The sequence below is a fragment of the Oryx dammah genome, unplaced genomic scaffold, assembly GCF_014754425.2.
Source record: "Oryx dammah isolate SB20612 unplaced genomic scaffold, SCBI_Odam_1.1 HiC_scaffold_12, whole genome shotgun sequence".
Lineage (NCBI taxonomy): Eukaryota > Metazoa > Chordata > Mammalia > Artiodactyla > Bovidae > Oryx > Oryx dammah.
The window spans coordinates 12,219,611-12,246,118 of record NW_024070196.1 but is presented as its reverse complement, the minus strand read 5'-3'; positions in this window follow the sequence as shown (position 1 = coordinate 12,246,118).

The window sequence follows — 26,508 nt, the reverse complement described above, 5'->3', positions numbered from 1 at the left end:
CAGGAATTGAACCCGTGTCTCTTAAGTCTTCCGTGTTGTCAGGCTATTTCTTTACCGCTAATGCCACTTGGGAAGCTAGTGAACTAAACCTAAAATAAATCCTCTAGATCTCATCCACTTGGTTTCACATTCCAGCAATGGTCCTTTTTCTCTCCTGTGTCATTAGTTTTCTTTTTCCTCTATTGGGTCACCCTCACCAGCCAACAAATGTGCTATAACACCTTTCATTGAAAAATTAAAACCCTCTTCCTTACATCACGTCTCTGCTCCTCTTTAGGACAAAATGTAAAGAGTTATCTCTATTTCTGCTCTTCCATTTCCTGTTGAACACTCTGCAGTAATGTTTTAACTCTTGCAGGCAGATCTAATCAAAGTCACTGATGATCTCCACCTTGCTAACTCCAAAAGTTAATTCTCAGTCTTTTCTTAATCAACCAGCGATGGATCACCCTCTTCTTGAAACTCTCTTTTGGTTTTCTTTCGACCTCTCTGATCACTCCTTCTTAGTCTCCTTGGCAGACTCTTCTTTTGATCTTGACTATATTGACATGCCTCAGAGTTCAGTCCTTAGTCCTCTTCTCTTTTCTGTATTCCCTCTCTCCTTTGCTGATATCACCAACTTTGTCATTATTTATTTGCTGATGACATCAAAGCTTAAACATCTAGTCTAGACCTCTCTCCTTAACTCCAGACTCCTGTATCCAGCTGCCCACTTGAGATGTCCATTCAGGTGTCCAGTAGGTATCTCCAAATGAGATATCTAAAACTAAGCCCCTCTTTTTGCTACAGACTTCTCCATTTCAGCATCAGCAACTCTTTCCTTCCATTTGTTCAGGTAAAAACACTGGTGTCTTATTTGACTCTATTTTTCCTTTATCCCATTTACAGCCATTAGCATTTCCTATTAGCTCCACACTCAAAACATAATCAGACGATAAACACTGTTCAAAGCTTTCAGCAACACTATTCAAAGCTTTCAACACCACTACCTGGAACACACTTGGCTCGCTTCCTGCAATCACCCCCTAACTGTTCTCCCTGCCTCTGCCCTTGGCTCACTCAGTCTTTTTTCTACTCAGCAGTCAGTGTGATCCTTTACACATATAATTCAGATCATGACATTTCTCTGCTCAAAACCCTTCATTGCCTCCCCAACTTATTCAGGATAAAAGCCAAATCCTTATAGAAACCTCTGAAGCCTGATATCATCTGGCCACTGAGTACCTCTTGCACTCCACATCTAACTTCTCTCCCTCTTACAAGTTCTGCCCCAAACTCCACAGGCCATTACGGTTCCCACCTCTTGCCCCGTGGGCTCTTTACACTGGGTATTCATTATGTGGTAGGTGCTTCCCTCACTGGCCTACTCCCTCACATCCTGAAGATCTTTTTTTTTTTTTAATGCTTTAAGCAAAAAGCAAAAGATTAATAGCAATGCCTTTATGAGACTGAAGCACTGCCTACTGTGCTAATGTGGCGCCTAGCGATGCCTTTATAAACTTTGCTGGAAAAGACTCTCAGTCTGTAATTCTCTACATATCTATAATATTCATCAAGCTTGAGGGTAGACATGATATTTTAAGGTAGGCAAGGTTTCAACAAATTTCCCTTCTATTTCTTTTTCAGGAAGTTCCTGGAGGATGTGCCCCACCAATGTGATATAATAACCAGAGAGAGAGGAAGCGGGGCATCCAACACTGGAGAGAGGCAGTGGGGATTCCCAGGGTGATGGTGACCGGAAGTCCTGAGCACTGCCTGTGCAGCCAGCCTAGAAAGAGGACAGAGGTCTCTGGGAGGCAAGCACCAAAGGGGCAAAATGGAACTTCGAGGTCGCCTGATGTATTGCGTCATGATAAGGAGATGGATGCAGTTTTCCAGTTTGGCGGTGATACATGAGCGTTCCATAGAAAGCCAGGGGCATGGTTTTCTGCAGGAAAGAAAACAGTTGGGCAAGAATGATAAGAGACATTCATAATATTCATGCCTCAACTGGTAACAGTTTTTTTCATGATTTAATTTTAAAATGTATAACAACGGTATTGGGAGGATGTAAGAAGAGTGCAAAGGGTTTCCCAGGTGGTGGTAGTGGTAAAGATTCCACCTGCCAGTGCAAGAGACCCAAGTTCAATCCTTGATCAGGAAGATCCCCTGGAGGAGGAGATGGCAACCTGCTCCAATATTCTTGCCTAGAGAATCCCATGGACAGAGGAAGCTGGTGGGCTTCAGTCCATGGGATTGCAGAGACTCAGACGTGACTGAGTGCGCATGCATGCGTGCACACACACACACACACACACACACAGTGTGGAGAGGAGAGGGGGTTGGGAGAGAGCTAGAGCTTCCGCTACTAGGAGGCTAACACACTGCACCTGAAAGTGTAAGAGTCAAGACACAACAATGGAGCTGTTTCTGAAGAACGTGTAGGTGAACGTTAGAGATGATAGCTCAGAGATCCCAAAGTGGTTCTTCCTGGGAACAGAAATCAGGATAGGGGGCGGGGCGGACAGTTTTTTCCTTTCTTAAATTAAAAGCTTTGTGATAATTGACTTTTAAAAACTAAGTTGTGATGGTTAATTTTATGTGTAAACGTGACTGGCCACGGGGTGCCCAGGTTAAACATTATATCTTTCCTTTTTTAAAAAAATTGTTTTTAACTGGAGTATAGTTGCTTTAAAATGTCATGTTAGTTTCTGCTGTATAGCAAAGTGAATCAGTTATAGGTGTCTGAAAGCATGTTTCTGGATGAGATAAGCATTTGAATCAGTGGACTCAGTAAAGTAGATGGTCCTCCCCAGTGTGGGTGGCATCACCCAGTCCTCTGAGGGTGAGAGTCTGTAAGGCGGAGGAAGGGGGGATTTGCTCCTATTTCCTGCATGGTAGATTGTGGAACTTCTCAGCCTTCATAACTGCATGAGCCAGTTCTTGTAATCAGTTTCTCAGAATCCATCCATTCATGCCTCAATCCCATTGTTTTTTCTCTTGAGAAATCCGATATACAAGTGTAATCATTTCTTTGAGAAAATTAAAATAAAATAAAAAATAAAGCAAAAACTCCTTCTCTTCAAATCACCCAAAAAGAAGGTCAGGAATTATGTAAATCATATTTAAGATAACTGATACGTTAAATGGTGTAAATTTCTCATAGATAGAAAGCAATCGAAATCATCTCAATGTGCTATCACCCTGTGGTTATCTGATAACTCAGCCAACATTCCTCCTGTCTTCTAGGAAATGCATCTCCTTTGCTTTAGACATTTCTTCTTTCTCCAACCCAAACACAAGCTTTTGGACATGCCTATCATAGTATCGCTTATCATGTACACAGGACAGTGAGTCTTGTCCTGGAAACTTCTGAATGGCATAGAGAAATGCAACTCTGCAGAGGCAGATCCAGTACCAGCAGGTATGTTTCCTCTGTGGAAAAAAATCCTGTCTATACTTCAAGTTTCCAGTGCTGCAGGTAAGGAGCTTAGAAGTTGCCACTTCATCCTAACAACAAGTAAAAAGCTGATGAGACTGAAAAATCAGCAGTTCTCCCTGTATCCGTAGCAAGGGGAGGACACAGGGCAAACCTCTGGCCTCGACTGGAGAGAGAGTCAGGCAAACACAAGTTGTCAGGGCTTCCCAGACTCACCAGCAGAAACTACTGTGGGATCCACCGCAATTGTTGAATTGGTGGAGGCTTAATGAGGACAACTCTGAGAGTTAAAAATGCCAGGGTACCCAGTCTTTGGGCCCCCCTATACTTTTGTGGGTTTACCTCCAGGAGCTCCACTAGCTTCTCACAGTAAATATTGGAGAAAAATTTCCTCATGCTACTGGCATAGGGAAGGGGGAAAAAAAAAACTTTTGAAAAATGCCAGAGAACTCTGTTCTTTTTAACAAGGCCTCCCCTCAAGGGAAGCTGGTTAGTGCTTAATTTGCTGAGGAATTATCAGAGTACAACTCATCTGGGAGAAAGGAAAGATCTAACTCCTACCCAATTTAGCAATCCTGTTCCCTCTAAGGGGGAGGCAAAAACAATGGGAAAACACTGGTGAAGTTCATGGCTTGGAGGCACAGGTTCACTAAAAGACTGAGATCTAATCATAGAACTATACAATACTTCCCCTCCCCCACTTCATGACCATGTTACTGAAGACCTACTTACAGCAGTTCCTCTTACCTAGTATTGTATCCAACTACCCAGAAAAAATAACAACGCCTACTATTTAGAAGAGAAAGAACAAACGTCAGAGTTGGATGTGGGAGGGAGGTTGGCATTACCAGATCAGGAATTTGAAACAACTGATTGATAGGTAAGGGCTAGAATGGATAAAGCAGACAGCGTGCAAGAAGAGATGGGCAACGTTACGTGGAGAGATGGAAATCCCAAGAAAGAACAACAACGAAATTGCCAAAAACGAAAAACACTGTGACGGAATGAAGAATGCCTTATAAGGGGCTTATTAGTAGACTGGACATGACTGAGGAAAGAATCTCTGAGTCTGAGGACATGTCAGTAGAAACCACCAAAATTGAAAAGCAAAGAGAACAAGTACTAAAATAAACAGAATATATCCAAGGACTGTGGGGGCAACCATGAAATATATGGCATATGCGTAATGGAAACACTGGAAGGAAAAGAAAGAGAGAAAGGGACAGAAGAAATATTTGAAACAAAAGTCACTGAGGCTCCCCTACATTAATGTCACACACCGAATCACAGATCCCAGAAGCTCAGAGAATACCAGACAGGATAAAAGGCAAAGAAAGAAAGAAAAGAAAGAGAAACTCCAAAAGCAAGCAGACAAAACCCTGACCTTTAGGCATATCATTGTAAAGCTACAGAGAATCAAAGACAAGTAAAATTCCTAAAACAAGCCAGAGGGGTGAGAAATCTTATCTATAAAGGAATAAAGATGAGAATTACATCTAATTTCACCTAGGCACCATGGAAGCAAGAAGATGGCGGAGTGAAGTATTAAGTGTTGAGACAAAAACCCACCAATATAGAATTTTCTACCCCAGTGTGTGGGCGGTGGGGAGGGGGGTGCACACCCGTGCTCAGTCCTGTCTGACTCTTTGTGACCCCATGGACTGTAGCCTGCCAGACTCCTCTGTCCATGGGATTTCCCAGGTGAGACCAGTGGAGCCGGTTGCCATTTCCTCCTCCAGGAATCAAACCCATGTCTCCTGCATTCATCGGCAGGCGGATTCTTTACCCCTCAGTCACCTGGGAACCCAGGAGGAGTGATAGACTCTTAAACACAAATTGAGGGAATCTGCTGCCAGTAAGCCTGGCGACAAATTACAAGCAATGTGAAAAGAAGTTCTTTAGAGAGAAGGAAATTCAGAGAAAAAATAAATGAAGGTAAAAAGAAAACTTCTATAACACACATGCTTGTATATAAGTGAAATTAATGACAGCAAATGTAATAAGGGATGAAAAGGAGGAATTAGAAATAGTTTGTTATTATAAGAAACTTAGACTATCTAGGCAGCAGTATAGTTACTTGAAAGTTGATCAGTAATTAGCCTCCAATTAAAATAAATTAATTATAATAAAAAAGAACTAAGTTCAGTAACAGAGGTGGTTTAATCAGAACAGGTATGGTAATTCTATTTCTTTTCTTATTCCAGACACTGTATTTTTAACTTTAATACAATAAAATCTTGAAATTAAAAAAAAGAAATTATCCAAAAGCATGATGCATGAAGGATATAATTTACAAATTGAAAAATTCTGCTGCAAAACACAATGTCAAGTGAATGAGAAGACAAATCACAGACTGGAAAAAGTATTTATAAGAGACACATCAGATAAAGATCTGTTGTCATAAATATGCAAAGAACCCTTAAAATTAAATAATAGGAAAATAAACAAATGATTAAACAATGGGAAAACAATCTGAACAGATACTTCACCAAAAACAAAAAGCAGGTGGCAATAAGCATATGAATAGATGCTCCATACCATACAGTACCAGGGAAATGCAAATTTAAGTACAAGTATACAATTACACATTTATTAGAATGGTCAAAATTCAGAAAACAGACAACATCTAATGCTGATGGGGATGTGGAGTGAAAGGAACTCATATTCATTGTTGATTGGAATGCAAAATTGTGCAACCACTTTGGAAGACAATTCGGCTGTTTTCTTACAACATGATCCAGCAATCGTGTTCTTTTGTATTTACCCAGAGGAGCTGGAAATTCATGTCCATACAAAACCCTGCACAGGGATGTTTGTAGCAGCTTTATTCATAACTGCCAAGAATTGGAAGTAAACAAGACATCCTTCAGTAGGTGAATGGGTAAGTAAAATGTGGTACATCCAGATAATGGAATATTATTCAAGGATAAAAAGAACACAGTCATCAGGCCATGAAAAGATGTGGAGAAAACTTTAATGCATATTGCTAAGTGAAAAGTCAATCTGAAAATGCTACGTATTACTGATTCCAACTACCTGATATTATGGAAAAGGCAAGGTTAGAAAGACAGCAAAAAAGATCAGTGGTTGCCGGGGGTTGGGGGATGGAAGAGGATGGATAGATCACAGAGGATTTAGGGGCAGGGAAAACACTCTGTGTGATAGCAATACTATAATGATGGGTATGCGTTATTACATGTGTATACAAACCCCCTGAATATACAACACCAAGAGTGAGCCCTGATGCGAACTATGGACTTTGGGTGACTATGATGTGTTAGAGTAGGTTCATCGGTTGAAACAAACGTAGCACTCTGGTAGGGGATGTGGACATTGGGGAGGTCTGAATAGAAGCAGGGAGTATATGGAAAATCTCTGTCCTTCTTCTTGATATTGCTGGGAACCTAAAAATATTCTTAAAAAATAAAGTCTTGGAAAAAAAATCTTATTTGAAATAGGTAGTATGTAACAATGACTCCTCCATACAGAAGTATCTGTGTAAGAGATGAAAAAAAAAAACCAAAAAAACCCACAAAGTGGGAGAGAAATAAAAAATTAACAGCATTGAAATTCCTGGTTCCAGCTGTCCCAGCTGGTTGCCGGTATTCCCAGTGTACAAGCCAAAAAAGCCCTCCTCAGCTGCTTGAGCTGTTTCAGGTTGGATTTACAACCTCCAAAAGCATGAGTAACACACTTGTTACTCAGGCAGAAGAGGCACCACCAGCAAACACTTATTACTCCCTTGCTGACTGTGGGGCACCACGCTTGACTCTGGGTCCACTTGCAAAAATACCGAAGCAACCAGGACACCAACACAGGTAGGATCCCACAGAGTCTCATCTGCAGGATGATCTGTATAGGTAGCAAGAGCACGGGAAAAAGGAGGTATGGTGATCCAGGATTAGGTGACCTGATCGGGACAGAAGGTGCCCATGGGAGGAAAAAGAGAGAAACAGGAAGTGTGTTGTGGGCCGAGCACCGCGCGAGCCAGGGCTGCACACTCAAGAGCTTACCAGGGCCCAATGTGAAATGAGCCAGGCTGCAGGGCGATCGTCTGCAAAGAGCTCCTCTGCCTTGTGACTAAACCCTGCCAGGGGACACCCCAGTGCTACCCGACCTTTCTGTTTTCTAGGAAAAGCAAGAAATCTGCATTTTATTGTGAAATTTATTACTTTTAGATGTTGACAACAATGAAAAAAAATTAAAACACGGTGTGAACCAAACATCACATGTCTGTTGGCTGACTCTGGGCTGCAGACCTCCAGTGAGAGACAGAGGCTGTGAGCAAAGACAGAGTGGGAGGAAGAGGCCTTCTGTTTGTGGGTAGGAGACCTGGAGCAGATGGCTCGTGGAGAAGAACAGCAGGAGAGAGTGGAGACTCGCTGGGGCCGCAAACCTGTTAACAGGTTATTCAAGAGAAGTGCGCGCAGAGCAGCATTCTAAGAGGACAGTTAGTAGCCAGTTGAAGAAAGTGTCAGACATGGGAAAGATCAGAGCACTGTTTTATTTGAAGATACAATTTTCTGGAATTGGTGCTTTGCAGTTGTTGTTGTTGTTGTTTGATTGGCTCCCATTTATTTTCATGTGAAATCAGAAGGCTTCTGAAGCAAGACTGATCTCTTTGTCACTTTCTGACAGAGCAAGACTGAAATGACAGTTGACTGAGTGGAGAGATGGTGGGGAAGATTTGCATGGCATGGCAGGTAGAGAAGAATCTAGTGAAATTCTCATATGATATTTCTATACTCTCCTCAAAGTCCTTTGTTTATGTCTGACCACCGAGTCTCCTTCTGAGTCAATTCCAACCCCTCCATCACTACATACATAATCCTCCTCCCAAATACAGTAAGTCCTCTACATATGAATGAGTTCCATTCTGAGAGCATGTTCGTAAGGCCAATTTGTTCATAAGTTCAACAAAGTTAGCCTAGGTACCTAACTAACACAGTTGGCTATGTAGTACTGTATTGTAATAGGTTTATAATACGTGTCACACACACAAAATATAAAAAACAAATACAAAACCAAAACATTTTAGATCTTACAAGCAGAGTACCTTGAAGCGGCTTTCCAGATGGCACCGGTAGTAAAGAACTTGCCTGCCAATGCAGGAGACGGGGGGTTGATCCCTGGGTTGGGAAGATGCCCTGGAGGAGGGCAAGGCAACCCGTTCAAGTTTTCTTGCCTGGAGAATCCCATGGACAGAGGAGCCTGGTGCGCCACAGTCCAGAGTTGCATGGAGTTGGACACAACTGAAGGGACAGTATGACCGCATGCAGAGTACCTTGGAAAGGTACAGTGCAGCGCCTGGCATACAGGGACACGTTTGAATCTTTGAGAGTTTGCAGCTTGAAGGTTCGCGTGAAGGAGATCTGCTGTAGAGCTGTGGTAGCCAATGGAATCGCACTGCCCAGATCGCGCTTCTAGGATCTGCTGTGAGCTGGGTTAGCTCACAGCCTCCACCTGCAGTGCCGTCCGGGACTCTCTGCGGGGCACATGCTGAAGTCAGGCTCTCCACAGGCTGCTCCCAGCCAGTCCCTGAATGTGGCACGAGTCCCAGAGCTGGTCCTTTTGACCAACACGGGGCACTCCTTGTGGCCAGCTGGGGCTCCCGGTTGGCCGGGATGTTCTCAGAGCTGCACTTCAGTTGTAACCTCTTTCTTACCCGCTCCTCCTTCCTTCCCTATTTCCTTTCATGGAGTCAGATTTGCATCATCATCTGAAGGTTTCCCTGCCTGTCCCCACTCCCTCACCCCTATATCTTTCAAAGGCATTTCTCCCAATATATCTTTAGCGTATATCCAAATATGTGTAAAGAAATCGTTACTAATGCCTTCCAGTCCCTTTCATCCTCACCTCGTGGTTAAGCAGTGGTAACTGTTCAATGCACTTTAGTCAACATCATTACTTAAGCTCATACAGAAATGCAAAAACAAGGATACTTTTGTGTGCTGTAAATTTTTGTTTGATTAAAAGAAGTCACATTTAAGCAACCTGATTTTTTCATTCTTCTATCTTAGTAAGTGAGACTTTGGCTCCTTTTATTTAAAACTACATCATATTCAAGTTATTGGTAAAACAACATTTTATTCAGTTTGTTGATCTCTGAATTTTAATGACTTGGGGCATGTTTTCATAAAACATTTAGTTATCTCTTCTGTGAATTTCTAGTTCACTTTCTTTTTTTCTTATGTTTAAATGCCTAAGCTATTGGAATCCTGTTTTTGTATATGGTGGGAGTTATAACATGAGTTTGTTTTCTTCCAGATTGATGGCCAGTTTTGTACTATCATTTTAATACATCATTGTAATATATGATGTATTACATCAGAATAAATCAAACTTTTAGCTCTGAATTGAAATATCAACCTTTCTATGAGATCTCATTTATACCTGATTTCATTTGCAGATCAATTTCTAATCCACTGATAAATTTTTCTAGTCCCCTTTTAATATTGTTTGGATTACAATGACTTCATAATACATATTAAGATTTGGTAAGGAATGTCTCCCTATCACAAGTCTTTATTTTCACAATTTTCTTTATTCTTGGACATGCGTCATTTTGCTTAAGAATCCGCCTGCAATGCAGGAGACCTGGGTTCGATCCTTGGGTTGGGAAGATCCCCTGGAGAAGGGAAAGGCTACCCACTCTGGTATTCTGGCCTAGAGAATTCCAGGGACTGGAATTCCATGGGGTCGCAAAGAGTTGGACATGACTGAGTGACTTTCACTTTAAATTCATTCAATCCAGGTTCTTGAAATAACTCAATGTGATTATAACAGAAATTGCATATAGTTATATATTGATTTTTATAAGAATTAACATGAATGTTATCGTGTGAAGCAATGACATGCTTGTCCACTTGTTTAGAAGATGTTTTCTGTCTTAAAAAATATTTTATAGTTTTTTCCCTGGTGGCTCAGACAGTAAAGCATCTGTCTATCAATGTGGGAGACCTGGGTTCGATTCCTGGGTCGGTAAGATTCCCTGGAGAAGGAAATGGCAACCCACTCCAGTACTCTTGCCTAGAAAATCCTATGGATGGAGGAGCCTGGTGCAGGCTACTGTCCATGGGGTCGCAAAGAGTCAGACACGACTGAGCGATTTCACTTTACTTCTTCAGTGTTCTTTATTATTAAAAAACTCTTAGCCATTATTGCTGTTGTTTATCGTCACTTTTTTCTTTTTGGCCACACTGCACTGCACTCAGGATCTTAGTTCCCTGACCAAGGGTTGAACTCTTGACCCCTGCAGTGGAAGTGCAGAGTCTTAACCATTGGCCTGCCAGGGAAGTCCCCATATCATCATTTTTGAGAAGGTGTTTTAAATTTCAAATTGTATTATTAAACATTTAAAATATGTAGAAAAGTACAGAAAATATTCAAGGCAACAAGTGCCCTCCTCTCATTAGATTTTAGCACTTTGATATATCTAAGATTTCCTTATATAAAAAAATAAAGACATATAAAAAAATGAAGAACACATTCTTTTCTCTTCACACTTCCCAGAGATGTCATTTCCACCCAAAAGGCTGTGTGCTATGCATGTAAACTTTCCCTATCAGTGTATCCTTAAATAATAGATAATGTTTTTACATGTTACAATAAGTGAGACTTTGAAATCAGTTCTATCAATGACTAGTTACTGCTAGTATTGAGAAAGGCAAATGACTTTTATGTATTTATCTTAATTGGAGGCAGTCTACCCCCAATTTTTTTTTTCATTGTAAGCAGTTTTATTAGAATCTTAGGCTTTCTTTGTTCACAATCCAATCACAGGCAAATAAATGAAATTTTATCTTTCCTCATATAATACTCACCAATTATGTCATTTTCTTTTCTGTTTAATTAGGTACGTGTTCTAAATGTTGTTGAATAAAGTTGTTCACATTATGTACAGGGCACAGCTAGATGGTTCACAAAATGCGCTTCCGGGGCCAACAGCATCAGTTAACTCCTGGGAATCTGTTTGAAATACAAATTCTTGGGTCTCATACTAGACCTACTAAATGAGAAACTCTAAGGGAGGGGGCCCATCAAGTGTGTCCCCACAAACCCTCTGACAGACACAAAAGTTTGAGAACCACTGGTCTGGAGAACATCAGGCTTCAGCTTCTTTAATTTTTAAAGTTTTCTCTTGATCTCACTTTTCCCACCACTTATCATCCCATTTCTCTTTTATTTTCAGAAAAAAACAAAAACAAACTTCAAGAATTGACTATTACTTGGGGTATGCAATATTAATTATAATGATGTTAATATTGTTGTCATTAATTATTAATATAAACATAATAGTTCAAAATTATATTAAGGGATTAATTACATGTTCCAAGGAGAAGGAAATGGCAACCCACTCCAGTATTCTTGTCTGGAGAAGCCCGTGGACAGAGGAGCCTGACCAGCTACTGTCCATGGGGTCGCAAGAGTCACATGACTTAGCGACCAAACCAACCAACCAAGCAAAGCAGTATTTGAGACATACTTATGCTTAAAAAGTGTTTGTTGTTTATCTGAATTTCAGTTACCACTAGGTGCCTGGAAACTAGGACTCCTAAATGATATCTCCAGTCCAGATATTGACCTAAAACTCCAGAGATTGTTAACTCTTCAAATCTCCACTTAGATGGCCAACAGACAATTCAACATAACTCAGGACTTCCCTGGTGGCTCAGACGGTAAAAGCGTCTGCCTACAATGCGAGAGAACTGGGTTCGATCCCTGGGTCGGGAAGATCCCCTGGAGAAGGAAATGGCAAGCCACTCCAGTACTCTTGCCTGGAAAATCCCATGGACGGAGGAGCCTGGTGAGCTGCAGTCCATGGGGTCACAAAGAGTCGGACACGACTGAGTGACTTCACTTTCACACTGTACTCTTGGTATTGAACATCGCCAGATCTGCCCTACCACTACCAGCCTTCCTCTCTTCCAACTGATGGTGCTGCCTTCCTTCCAGTCGATTCGAACAAACACCTGGGGCCATCACTTTCTTTCTCTCTTTCTCTTAATATCGGTCAAGAAGCCTTGTTGGGTCTACCTTCGAAAGGTATCCAGATTCCCACTCCTCACTATCTGCATTCCACAACCATCCTGGTACAAGCCACCATCACTTCTTGCTTCCATAGCCTCCTAGTTGGTCCTCTTCCCCTCCACCTCCCTTTTTCTGCTACAGTCTGTTTTTATTACAGAGACTAAAGGGATTCTTTATAAATGTAAGTCAGATGTTCCTCTTCTGCCCAACCCCATCTAATGGTTCCCTCTCATGCAGAATCAAAGCCACACTCCTTTTAAGGGCCTGCAAGGTTGCACCTCCTCAAGCCCTTGTTACTGCTCTGATAGCATTTCCTGCGGTGGTGCTAGTGGTAAAGAACCTGTCTGCCAATGCAGGAGACGTACACCCGTGGTGGATTCAGGTCAATGTATGGCAAAACCAATACAGAATTGTAAAGTTAAAAAAAAAAAAAAAAGTGGGAAAAAAAAAAAAAAAAGAGAGAGAGAGACACGGGTTTGATCCCTGGATGGGGAAGATCTTCTGGAGGAGGCCATGGCAACCCAGTCCCGTATTCTTGCTTGGAGAATCCCCATGGACAGAGGATCTTGGTGGGCTATAGTTCATGGGGTCGCAAAGAGTTGGATACGACTGAAATGACTTAGCACAAACACACATCCCTTCATATACACTCTTCTATCCATACTGGCCTCCTTGGTATACCATCCTTGGTATTCCTTGTTCGTTCTAGAAGTGTTCTCCCCTGAGGCCCTTCTGTTGGCTATTTCCTCTTGTCTAAGATAGTCACGCAGATAACTCTCTCACCTCCTTTAAGTCTTTGATCAAATGTCACCTTCTCATTGAAGCCCAAACTAACCACTCGATTTAAATTTGTGATTTACCCTCCACCACACACACATACACTCACATCCAGATGTCTGATATCCCTCACCCTGCTTTATATTTTTCCATAGCACTTATCATTTTAGCATAATGCAACTTACACATTGTGTTTATTAGTTAGTATCTGTTTCTTCTCCCTCCCTTGATCACCTAGAACAATCAAAGAAAGCTCCTTTTTTATTTCTGTGAGTTGGGCTTGTCCAATATTCCTTACGCCTACTTCTCTCAGAATATTTTCTTTTTTTGTTTTCATTTATTAAGTAGAAATAATATACAGTATTTCTCAAGTCTGGAGTAGATGGGTCATTATTTTTTTTACTGGGAGGATAATTGCTTTACAATGTTGTATTGGTTTCTGCAGTACAAGAATGTGAATGGGCCATAGGTACACACATGTCCTCTCCTTCTTAAACCTCCCTTCCACCTCCCATACCATCCCACCTCCCATGCCATCCCACCTCTCAAGGTTGTCACAGAGCACCAGGCTGAGCTCCTTGTGTTATACAGCAACTTCCCACCACCTATCTATTTTATATATGGCAATGTATACATTTGAATGCTACCCTCTCAGTTCATCCCATCTCTGCTTCCCCTGCTGTGTCCACAAGTCTGTGAACATATTTTCTTAACACTGATAAGATCCTTTGATTTAATTTGGTCCCTCTCCCCAGCACTCAGCGGTAAAGAATCTGCCTGCAATGCAGGAAACACAAGTTTGATTCCTGGGTGGCAAAGATGCCCTGGAGAAGGGCATGGCAACCCACTTCAGTATTCTTTCTTAAAAAATCCCATGGACAGAGGAGCCTGACAGGCTATAGCCATGGGCTCACCAAGAATCGGACACTACTGAAGTGAGTCAGCATGGCACAGCACTCTTTTCAGCAAGATAATGCAATTCATTCAAAGAAGTAAAGTGCTGAAGAGTTTTCATATCAGATGAGTACTTTGCATGCCCAAGGCCCTCAGAATTAGGTAATGTGCAAGACATTTTGCTCCAGTCAAACTAGAATGTTACCCACAGACATTTCTTCCCAGAAACTTATGTAAATTAATATATGTTCCCCTGCAGAATTTACTTCTTATTTTAAAAGACCCTAAATGGCTAACTACATGGTTTTTTCATTAGCAAGGTATTTCAGCAAATTAAATATTAGGAAGCAATGCTTTATAGAGTACATGACACACGGTAGGTACTTCATCAATATGTTTTGACACTCTCACGTTCTCTCTTCCTTAAGATGTACTACCTATTTAATCTAACATCTTTTCCTTAAGAGCTCTTGGCTCAGCAGAGCTCAGGTGAGTTCGTAGCTATTACACCATTAATTCAACTTGTGAAGCAGTTACCAGTGGCTATTACCCTCATTTTGGGGACAGGGAAGTCGGGTTCCTTGTAAGTCAAGGTGATTTGCCCTAACTTTTATGCATCATTGTCAAAGGTTTTCTTGCCATCAATCCTTGGTGCCTTAAAGCCAATATTTGGTTGCAGTTTCAAGAGAGCCTTTAAGTGAAACTAGCTGTAAGAAATCAGCCTAGCAAAAATACTTTATATTTATTACCCTTCCCTAGGACCCTCGAGATTCAGCATCTCAGTACTCAAGAAACAAGCAGTAAATTCTGAGGTTCATTTCATGCTGAGTGAAATGATTGAAGTCAACAGTCATTAAAGGTGATGAAAGTGATAAATTCTGCTCCATATTTCAGCTGTTTATCATCATTGCTGTTGCTCATTAATCAACAAATTAAAAGATAGTGCCAGTATTGATATTGCCATTCATTCAAATCATTTATTTAACCACTCTCATAGACTATTAATACAGGAAAAGGGAGATTTTTTAAAAACGCCACCAAATTTATAAAAGAGATAAATATAAACCTAATTCAACATATTAGCAGCCTTGAATATTACATTTCCAAGAACTTTAAAGGAAAGCTATGAATTCCCAAACCTGGCCACATCTGACTGATCTGCTTCAGCAGATTAAAAAAAGAAAAGCATGAGCCCAATCCCCAAACATTCAGATTCAGTACGTTTGAGCTGATGGTTCAGGAATCAGTATTTGCAAACACCTCCCTCACTGAATCAGATGTAATCAGGTTTGGGAATCACTGAGTTAAAGAAATAGACTGTTAGAATGAAGAGAGAGTGAGCTTGAAATTTCTCACCAACTAGCTGATTGTTTTTTGAAAATTTACCATCTTAACCATTAAAAAAAAAACTTATTAATCTATTTTATGTTTTGGTTGTGGTAGGTCTTCATTTGCTACACGCAGGCTTTCTCAGGTTGCGGTGAGTGAGGGCTGCTCTTGGGCGGTGCAGCAGTGGCTCGAGGTGCGAGGCTTCACAAGTTGCGGCCCACGGGCTTCAGAAGTTGCGGCTCACGGGCTCTGCAGTGCTGGCTGAGTAGCTGTGGCACATCAGCTCAGCTACCGTGCTGCATGTGGGCTCTTCCTGGACCAGAGGCCAAACCAGTATCCCCTGCATTGCAAGGCAGAGTCCCAACCACTGGACCAGAAGGGAAGCCCCTAGTTGGCTGATTATTAATGGACCCAAGCTGGATGATGCAATTCCATTGAAAAGTCTTCATTCAGAATGTCAGACAGATAGCGTTTAGATTTCCCTTACAAACTGCGGATCTGTGCTGTGTAAAGCCAATGTGGAGACTTCTGTATGTGCTCAGGAGAGAGGGCTGTGTTAGACCCATCTCTTCTGATACCAGCATCCCTCAGGGGTGTTCCCTTCCTGTAAACTTGTGGGGGCTTTGGTTTTGCTTTTCCTTTCTACTGGCATCCTCTGCACACTACCTCGCCTTCTTCCACTGGGAAGGTGTGCACAGAGTCCAAATATGAACTGAGAGGATGAGAGTGTAAAGTAACAGGCCTCAAGTAAACAAAGAGCTCTTGGTGGTCCTGAGTATCTGATTTGTTTTGACAGTGTCTTTTAAAATAATCACCTCACATAAGGTCATACTGTTCTTTGCTGTATTCCTTTTTAATCCTTCCCCTCTGCTTAACTCGGACCTTGAATCATTACTATCTTCTGATAGCTCTTCTCTATTTATCTAGATTAAACTCCTTTTATTGATCTCATCCTTTGCTCTAATTTTATACGTTTTAATTCAATTTCTTCTGCAGGTGTGGTCCCTCCAGCATCACGCCATCTTCAAATTTTTATTCATATGGTCTTCAGTCTATCTTCAAGGCTGATAGTTATTACTAATATTGTGTACTGTTAATGAGACTATTTAAAAATATTGTGCTGTGGCAGCACCTTATTAGAAAAAATAGCCTTAACTTGACAGAAAGCCATTAATATTAACTTTTATGTTTTATTATTATTATTATTTGCCAATTTGGCATTCATTTTACAGCAGAGAATTGTTTGATTCACATGTCTCCAGTTTCCCTCTGGGTGTTGTGTAAAGGAAAATGCTTTTCTAACACAGTGAAATAATACCATGAAATGCTCACTTTGGCACTATATTTTTTTACCTACAGAACTTCTTAGTTCATCCAATAGATAAATCCTCCACTTTCTTCACCTTCATAAGTTAAGGTAAAAAACCAAATTCAAGGAAATGTTAAAATAATTGAAAGCCTTTGACATAAAACTACAAACTCTTGACATTTATAGGTAATATTGATGCTACAGCCTAAATTCATTCTGTGGAGTCTAAGTTCTAGTCAATACAGGATTTTCAAGTTTCCCCAAAGAGCTGCTTATCATGGATCCTTACTGTACATAAAAATGGGTTAGGATAAATGAGTGGATTAAGATATAGATGTCCCAAAGGTTTCTGGCAATTCCAGTCAAAATATTATATACCCACATAAAGATGATAAACCTCAACAGTGACACTCTGCCCTTGTTTGCACCTTCTAGTTACAAATTTCAGCTCCTTCTAGAATCGTTAAATTTCAGAACACTTGAGAAACAGTGTTAAGCAAGGTTATTCTTTATTTCCAAAATTAATAGAAGAGTGAGGAATGTTTATGTATCCCAGGGTTTTTATGTTTCAGGTTTTTGGCCATGAGGCATGTGGGATCTTAGCTGCCCAACCAAGGATCAAACCTGCACCCATTGCATTGGAAGTCTTAACCACTGGACCACCAGGGAAGTCCCTTATCTCAGGGTTTTTAAGCCAAGAGATTCACTCCACTCCTGTCTCTAACACGGCTGCATAGTTCTTTCTGGACTGTTTTCTCCCTGATAACCTCAGGGCTTTGCTTGCAAACTGGGCTTTTGACAAGAGGACCAGTTTTCAGGCTAAAGATCTCACCATTGCCACTTGCTCAGTTTTGACCTTTTAATTCCCCATGGCTTAAAATTCACAATGGCGAATCTCCCTCTTATTGGGCTTGTCAACTATGTCTGCTAATTGCATTTCTGGGTCCAGCCTCTAGGGCATTTCATCTCAGCAGGACCTGGGTCTGGCCCCTGACTGTGTTTACTTTGGATCCTTCTGGAAAATCCAGATGGTGTCCATGCAACCGCAGCTTAATTGGCCTGAAATGAAAACTGTGGTTATTTCAAATCAACTAGTTTGGTCTGTATGATTGAACCCTGTTGGATGGCTCTTAATGATGATAAGGCCTTAAGTCACCCTCTGCCACACCTGAGAATATTTTAAAAAAAGAAAAAAAAAAAGGCATTTTATGGTATACATTTAATTTTCTTGAGTAGAAAAAGCCTAAAGTATCAGTGAACTAAAAGAGACTTCAAAGTCAATTTGGCTAATGTTTTCAATTACTGAAGAGGCTGTACAATGCAGACTTTCAAAGACGATCTCTTGAATTCCCTCCAGTCTCATCAAATATTAGGGTCAGGGGAGAGGAACCTAGAAGAACATATAATTGACCTTCTCATTTAACCGAGTAAGAAATGTAAATTGTTGTTGTTGTTTTAGTTGCGAAATCATGTCTGACTCTTTTGCGACTGCATGGACTACAGCCCCTCCAGGCTCCTCTGTCCATGGGATTTTACAGGCAAGACTACTGGAGCAGGTAGCCATTCCCTTCTCCAGGGCCTCTTCCTGACTCAGGGATTGAACCCACATCTCTTGAATTGGCAGGCAGATTCTTTACCACTGAGTCACTAGGAAGCCAAGAAATATAAATTACAGAGAAGCTAAGTAAATTTTCTAGAGCTTGAACTATAACCTAGATCTCTAGTATTCTCTAATCTCTTTTATCTATCACTCTGCCTGACCTTAGTGTGAAAATGTTTCTATTTTCCCAAAGATTGGTAAAATGAGACCATGAGTAACAAAATACAGGCATTATAAGACAAATAATCTAGTATAAGTTGGAATGTTTTATGAATCATACCCTATTATGAAATAGGACCATGGCATTTTAGAATTGAAAAAAAAACACATCATCTTCTCCATTCCAGCCCACATAAGAAGGCAGTGGACAGGGCTTATACCTTTGTTATCTTTGAGTTCACTAACTACTTCCTTGTTCTTCCTTAATTCTCTCCAGAGAAGTTGCTAACATTTGGCGGTCTCATGAGAATGTAGCTGAAACAACCCCATGGAGAACTCTGTTTTGAAATTCTCAAGTTCATCCACTGGAATTGTACCTTCATGATTCCAAATAGTTTCATTCGACCCATTAAGTCAAGAAAATCAAACCTATAAAGCTCAGTTGTGTCTGACTCTTTGTGACCCCATGGGTTCTGTCTAGCCTGCCAGGGTTCTCTGTCCATGGAATTCTCCAGGCAAGAATACTGGAGTGGGTAGTCATTCCCTTCTCAAGGGGATCTTCCTGACCCAGGGAACGAACTCGGGTCTCCTGCATTGCAGGCAGATTCTTTACCATCTGAGCCACAAATGAAGCCCATAAAAGGTAATAAGCCAGTCCAAATCCATTTAAGAATTTCAAGCAAAGGGAATACATCTTCACAATATAGATTAAAAAGTGACAATAAACAAACAAATGTGGTTCTTCTACAAATGGTCGATACTGGTATTTTAGTTTATGGTGATAACATTCTGACACCATCTGTTAGGACAGCCACTAGTCTGAGCTTGCTGTCCTCAGACACCTGGCCCCCGTCTTCCATGTTCCTTGACAGTTTCTCATCAGTTATATCACCATTGCTCTTAGACTGATCACATCTTAAAGATTTCAGTAAAAGAATCACTGTCTTCACCCAAGATAATTAGGTTATAACCACTTGCAGGTAGGAACATCCTTTGGAAGAAGTGGAAGGGGCCTGGTAGAGCCCTGAAATCAGGTAACTGGAGAGTTATGCTAGGCCAGTGCTGTCCGGTAAAAACCATAAGTCTCCTAGGAAAGAACATAGGCAGAGCACTCTGACATAAATCATAGCAATATATTTTTGGATCTGTCTCCTAATACAAAAGAAACAAAAGCCAAAAAAGTGAAAACAAAAAAATGGGATCTAATTAACTTAAAAGCTTTTACATAGCAAAGGAAACCACTGATGAAATGAAAAGACAACCTACTGAATGGGAGAAATCGTTGCAAATAAGATGACAGACAAGGGACTAATATCCAAAATTTATAAACAGCTCATACAACACAATATAAACAAAAGCCAATAAGAAATGGGCAAAATACCTGAACAGACATTTTTCCAAAGACGATATAGGTGGCCAGCAAACACGTGATAAGATATTCAATATCACTGATAATCAGAGAAATGCAAAATAAAACCCCAATGAGATATTACTTCACACCTGTCAGAATGGGCTATCATCAAAAAATCTACAAATAACAAATGTTGGTTAAGATATGGGGAAAAGACAGCCATAGTACACTGTTGGTGGTAATATAAATTATCATAAAAAAACAGTATGGAGATTCCTCAAAAAGCCCAAAAATAGAGTTACCATATGACCAACAATCACAATCAAGGATATATATTTGAAAAAAACAAAAACACTAAATTGGAAAGATACATGTACCACAATGTTCATAGCAGAATTATTTACAGTTGCCAAGATATGAAAACAAACTAAGTGTCCATGAACAGATGGATGGATTAAGAAGATATGGTATATGTAAAATGGAGTATTATTCAGTCAGAAAAAGAATAAAATTCTGCTGTTTGCAATAATGTGGATAGACCTAGAGGGCAGAGAAGGCAATGGCACCCCACTCCGTCCATGGGAAATCCCATGGATGGAGGAGTCTGGTAGGCTGCAGTTCATGGGGTCTCGAAGAGTCGGACACGACTGAGCGACTTCACTTTCACTTCAGTTTCCTGCATTGGAGAAGGAAATGGCAACCCACTCCAGTGTTCCTGCCTAGAGAATCCCAGGGTCGGTGGAGCCTGGTGGGCTGCCATCTATGGGGTCACACAGAGTCGGACACAACTGAAGCAACTTAGCAGCAGCAGCAGCAGCAGCAGCAGGACCTAGAGGGTAGTGGAATAAGTCAGACAGAGAAAGACAAACAGTCTATGATATCACTGATATGTGGAAAATAAAAAATAAAACAAACAGATGAATATAGCAAAAATGGGAACAGATTCACAGATACAGAGAACAAACTACTGGTTATCAGTGAGGAGAGGGAAAGGATGAGGGGCAAGATAGGAGCAGGGGATTAACAGATGCAAACTGCTATATATGAAATAAATAAACAATGAAGATATAGTATTGTACAGTGCAGGGGATGTAGCTATTATTTTGTAATAAATTTAAATGCAGTACAATCTATAAAAATATTGAATTACTATGTAGCACACCTGAAATTAATAAGATATTATAAATAAGCTATACTTCAATTAAAAAGAGATAAAATGAGGACTTCCCTGGTAGCAAGCACAGTGGATAGGAATACCCCTGCCAATGCAGGGAACACAGGTTTGACCCTGGTCCAGGAAGATTTCACATGCTGCAGAGCAACTAAACCCATGTGCCACAACTACTGAGCCTGTGCTGTAGAGTCCCAGAGCCACCACTGCTGAGTGTGCACGGGGCAGCTGCTGAAGCCCGCACGCCCGAGATCCTGTGCTGCACAACAGGAGAAGCCAACACATTGAGAGGCCCGAGCTCTCAAAGGGAGAGTAGCCCCCGCTCGCTGCAACTGGAGAAAGCCCGCAGAAAGCAACGAAGACCCAGCCCAGCCAATAAATAGATACATAAAATTATGAAAAGATAAATAAAATGAGAGACATATATCTAATTTAAAATTTTCTAGTTGTCACTTTATAAAAAAAAGAAAAGAGAAACACATGAAATTAATATTAGTGGTACATTTTACTTAACCCAGTATATTCAGAATATTATCATTTCTAGAGGTGGCATAGTCATATTTTAAATGCTCAACAGCTAGCTACACGTGGCTTGTGGCAACCGCATTGCAGAATGCAGTGTTAGACTGATCTCTAGGCAAATCATCTTCTCCTGTTGACACTCTTAAAGAGCTCACTCTTTACAATGAGCTTGCCATGATGGGAAAATTATGATAAGTCATGCCTTACCAATTGTATGAGTCAGGGTTCTCCAGAGAAGCAGAATCAATAGGGTGTAAGAATCAGTGCACACAATTGTGGAGGCTGATGAGTCTAAAATCTTGCAGGGCAGGCCAGCAGGCTGGAGACAGAGGGAAGAGTTGATGTTGCAGCTTGAATCTGACAATGGTCTGGAGGCAGAATCTCATTTTCTTGTGGCGACCTCGGTTTTTCCTCTCAAGGTTTTCAACTGATTGAATGAGGCCACCCACATTATAGAAGCTAATATGCTTTGCTCAAAGTCAACTGATTTAACATTTATGATAATAAAACTATAGATACAATATCACAGCAATATCTAGACAGGTTTTTGACCAAATATCTGGGCACCATCACCTAGCCAAGTTGACACATAAAATTAACCATCACATCAGCCAAAGCAAAGAAAAGGATTTGAAGCAATAATAGATGGAACTCAGGGAACAGTCTTCATCCAAGAAGTCAAGATAGAATTGAGTTTGCCTTTGGCTCTAATAACCTGGCAGGAAGGATGTCCTTTCCCAGATTCTCTTAAACTGCTTATTATTCTCATGGATGGCCTCATTTGAAACATTTTAACTGTTACAACAAGTAACTTAATTGGATTGTATTAGCAAGGAGGACATTTTATAAATTAAACTAATAAAAGAAACTAGGAATGCCAATTCACTCGATAGCTTTTCCTCTGGAACCTGGATAAGCCACAGAATATTTATATATATAACATCTAATGACACCATAGGAAAATACAGAAGATGGTTATTGATCCTTTTGCACATGTTCTTTCTCACAGCACTGATAAATGCAGAAATCACACACTCTCATTGCTTGACTGCTTCTGTTGTCCTTCCCAAGTTAAGATTTGGATAGTGTCATTTTTAATAGCTGGGTACTATCTCAAACCCACCAGAAAATGTGGAAGACAGGTATTCTTTGGAACCTGAAACAAGCATATGTTTCTTCTGCCCATCCCCTGGATATGCGGATAAGGACATAGAAATGAGGTTTTAGATTTTTGCAAATCTCTATAATCTCTGGGAGAATAGGAGACAATAGCATTCTCAGATAAGCCCCTGAATTCAATCTGTCATATGTTCTTTGAGTTAAAATATGAAGAAAATCCAACCTATTTCGGATATGTAATTGGAAAAGAGAATTTTGAGAGCCTTTTCAGATAATTGTGGATAATTTTTGAGACAATGTCAAAACTTGACAAGTTCAGTTCAGTTCAGTTCATTTGCTCAGTCATGTCTGACTCTTTGGGACCTCATGAACTGCAGCACGCCAGGCCTCCCTGTTCATCGCCAACTCCCAAAGCTTGCTCAAACTCATGTCCATTGCATCAGTGATGCCATCCAACCATTTCATCCTCTGTCATCCCCTTCTCTTCTTGCCTTCAGTCTTCCCCAGCATCAGGGTCTTTTCAAATGAGTCAGTTCTTCGCATCAGGTGGCCAAAGTATTGGAGTTTCAGCTTCAACATCTGTCATTCCAATGAATATTCAGGACTAATTTCCTTTAGAATTGACTGGGTTGATCTCCTTGCAGTCCAAGGGACTCTCAAGAGTCTTCTCCAACACCACAGTTCAAAAGCATCAATTCTTCGGTGCTCAGCTTTCTTTATAGTCCAACTCTCACATCCATACATGACTACGGGAAAAACCATAGCTTTGACTAGACACACCTTTGTTGGTAAGGTAATGTCTCTGCTTTTTAATATGTTATCCAAGTTGGTCATAGCTTTTCTTCCAAGGAGTAAGTGTCTTTTAATTTCATGGCTGTGTCACCATCTGCAGTGATTTTGGAGCCCCCCAAATAAAGCCTCTCACTGTTTTCACTGTTTCCCCATCTATTTGTCATGACATGATGAGACTGGATGCCATGATCTTCGTTTTCTGAATGTTGAGTTCTAAGCCAACTTTTTCACTCTCCTCTTTCACTTTCATCAAGAGGCTCTTTAGTTCTTCTTCACTTTCTGCCATAAGGGTGGTGTCATCTGCATATCTGAGGTTATTGATATTTCTCTGGGCAGTCTTGATTCCAGTTTGTGTTTCCTCCAGCCCAGCATTTCTCATGATGTACTCTGCATATAAGTTAAATAAACAGGGTGATGATATACAGCCTCAACATACTCCTTTCCCAGTTCGGAACCAGTCTGCTGTTCCATGTCCTGTTCTAACTGTTGCTTCTTGACCTACATACAGATTTCTCAAGAGGCAGGTCAGGTGGTCTGGTATTCTCATCTCTTGAAGAATTTCCCACAGTTTGATATGATCCACACAGTCAAAGGCTTTGGCGTAGTCAATAAAGCAGATGTTTTTCTGGAACTCTCTTGCTTTTTCAATGATCCAATGGATGTTGGCCATTTAATCTCTGGTTCCTCTGCCTTTTCTAAATCCAGCTTGAACAGCTGGAAGTTCATGGTTCACGTACCTTTGAAGCCTCATTTGGAGAATTTTGAGCATTACTTTGCTAGCGTGCGAGATGAGTACAGTTGTGCGGTAGTTTCAGCATTCTTTGGTATTGCCTTTCTTTGGGATTGGAATGAAAACTGACATTTTCCAGTCCTGTGGCCACTGCTGAGTTTTCCAAATTTGCTGGTATATTGAGTGCAGCACTTTCACAGCATCCTCTTTTAGGTTTTGAAATAGCTCTGCTGGAATTCCATCACCTGCACTACCTTTGTTTGTAGTGATGCTTCCTAAAGCCCGCTTGACTTCACATTCTAGGATGTCTGGCTCTAGGTGAGAGATCACACCACTGTGGTTATCCGGGTCATCAAGATCTTTTTTGATCTTTTCTTCTATGTATTTTCTTAAAGGTTAGTTGTAGTATAGAATCTGAAACCATACCAGTAAACATTCCCTGTGGTGTGGCATCAAAATGTATTTAAAAATAGTTTTGCAACATGCATTTTGTTGTTTAGTTGCTAAGTCATGTCTGACTCTTGTGACCCCATGGACTGTATTGCTTATCTGCAGAATATGGGTTTACCACATTATACTCATCTTCTAAGGGTTGACACACCTAACTACATGATATCAGAACATTCATTAATGTCACTACCGAACTGACTTGAAAGATCTTTACGTATTAGGAAGTTGTCAGGCAAATACAGAGTTTTTTAAATTCTAATTTCACTTGAAAGCTCAAATTTTATCACTGGCCACAAAAACTCTCAGCTGTTTTCCTCCAAGTGATAGGATCATTTCATTCACTTAAAAAAGAAAGAAAGAAAGAAATGTCTACCAAATACATCAATAGGAAAAGCCAGAATTAGTCTGAGAGTAATTTTTTTAAGTGAAATGGTGTTTTATGAAAAAAGTGACTAGTTCAGTTATGTTCAAACTATTACTCATGTACTTTTCTGGAAGATATTCATTGTACTTTGGAATGTGCAGAAATGCTTTGTGTGCCCTTTTCTTCACATAGGATATTTAAAAATCTTGTATTCAAAGGTCTTGATTTAATAAAATTAATAATTTTTGCTGCTTTTTAAGCAAATCATTTTTGCTGCTTAAGTGAAATAGGCATTTCTGCCTTGCAAGCGTGTGGTGGTAAAGAACACAATGACCTAGAGGAGTCATCGCCTTGATCCACACTGGGTCACTAGCAGTTTTATCTACTGTCAATGCAGAAGCCAACACAATACAAAGGCAATGTTTTAACAGCATTATAAAAATAGCTTGAGGGCCCTTAAAGGTTCTCAGAGCCCCCAGGGCCTCCATGGACCACCCTGGGAGAACAGGACGCTTATGAGCAATAGTAACATTTATCCTCAGCAACAAAAGGAGAGGCTTTTTAAGTCTCTATCATGCAGAAGTGAAGTGAGGTCGCTCAGTCGTGTCCGACTCTGCAACCCCATGGACTGTAGCCCACCAGGCTCCTCCATCCATGGAATTTTCTAGGCAAGAGTGCTGGAGTGGGTTGCCATTTCCTTCTCCAGGGGATTTTCCCAACCAGAGGATCGAACCTGGGTCTCCTGCATTGCAGGCAGACGCTTTACCATCTGAGCCACCAGGGAATCAAGCAGAAGGAGGTGAATAAAAGAGCTGTCTGCTTCATTTACACTTTTCTCTTATAATTTTATCTAAGTAAAGAGTACCCTGACTGCTTTCTTAAAAGATTCTTTTCTATCTTACTCTAAGTATAGGCCATGTAAGATTTTAAAAGCTGGAATATTGGGGGATTTGGTACCTTGCAATCCAGCTGTTATCTTGCCCTCTGACCTCTCAAACTGTGGTAGGTTATGCCATAAGCATCACTCCATTGAGGGATGAGGCAGGATCATCAGGAAAGGTTAGTTCATGCGGGGTCTTGTAATGATCTGTGGGTGTGCTGGTTTAGGTATCAGACCATCCAGGAGGTGGTACTGGTGAAACCTCTCCTGAAATCTAGATGTAATGGGTTCTGACCCTTTGATTAAAGGCATTAATGTGCAGTGAAATAAGAGGCAGTTAGTAAGAACTTTCCATGAGCTAGCTTGAAAGGGTGCCAGTGACAGGAATCTGGACCTAGACCGTACTGGATTGGTAATGACAAGAAAGATCTGTAGTAAAAGTCTTCTTTCCAAGAATAATCTGTTAGAATAGAGTGTCAGTTACAAATCTACACTTAGGTTGAGCTTTCGCATTGGTCAGTTTGAATATTTTAATTAGCAAGTTTTGGAGAACCTCCTTTTTTCTCCAGAGAAAATACATTATAATTTCTTTTGCAGACTAAGTCTGTTGTAG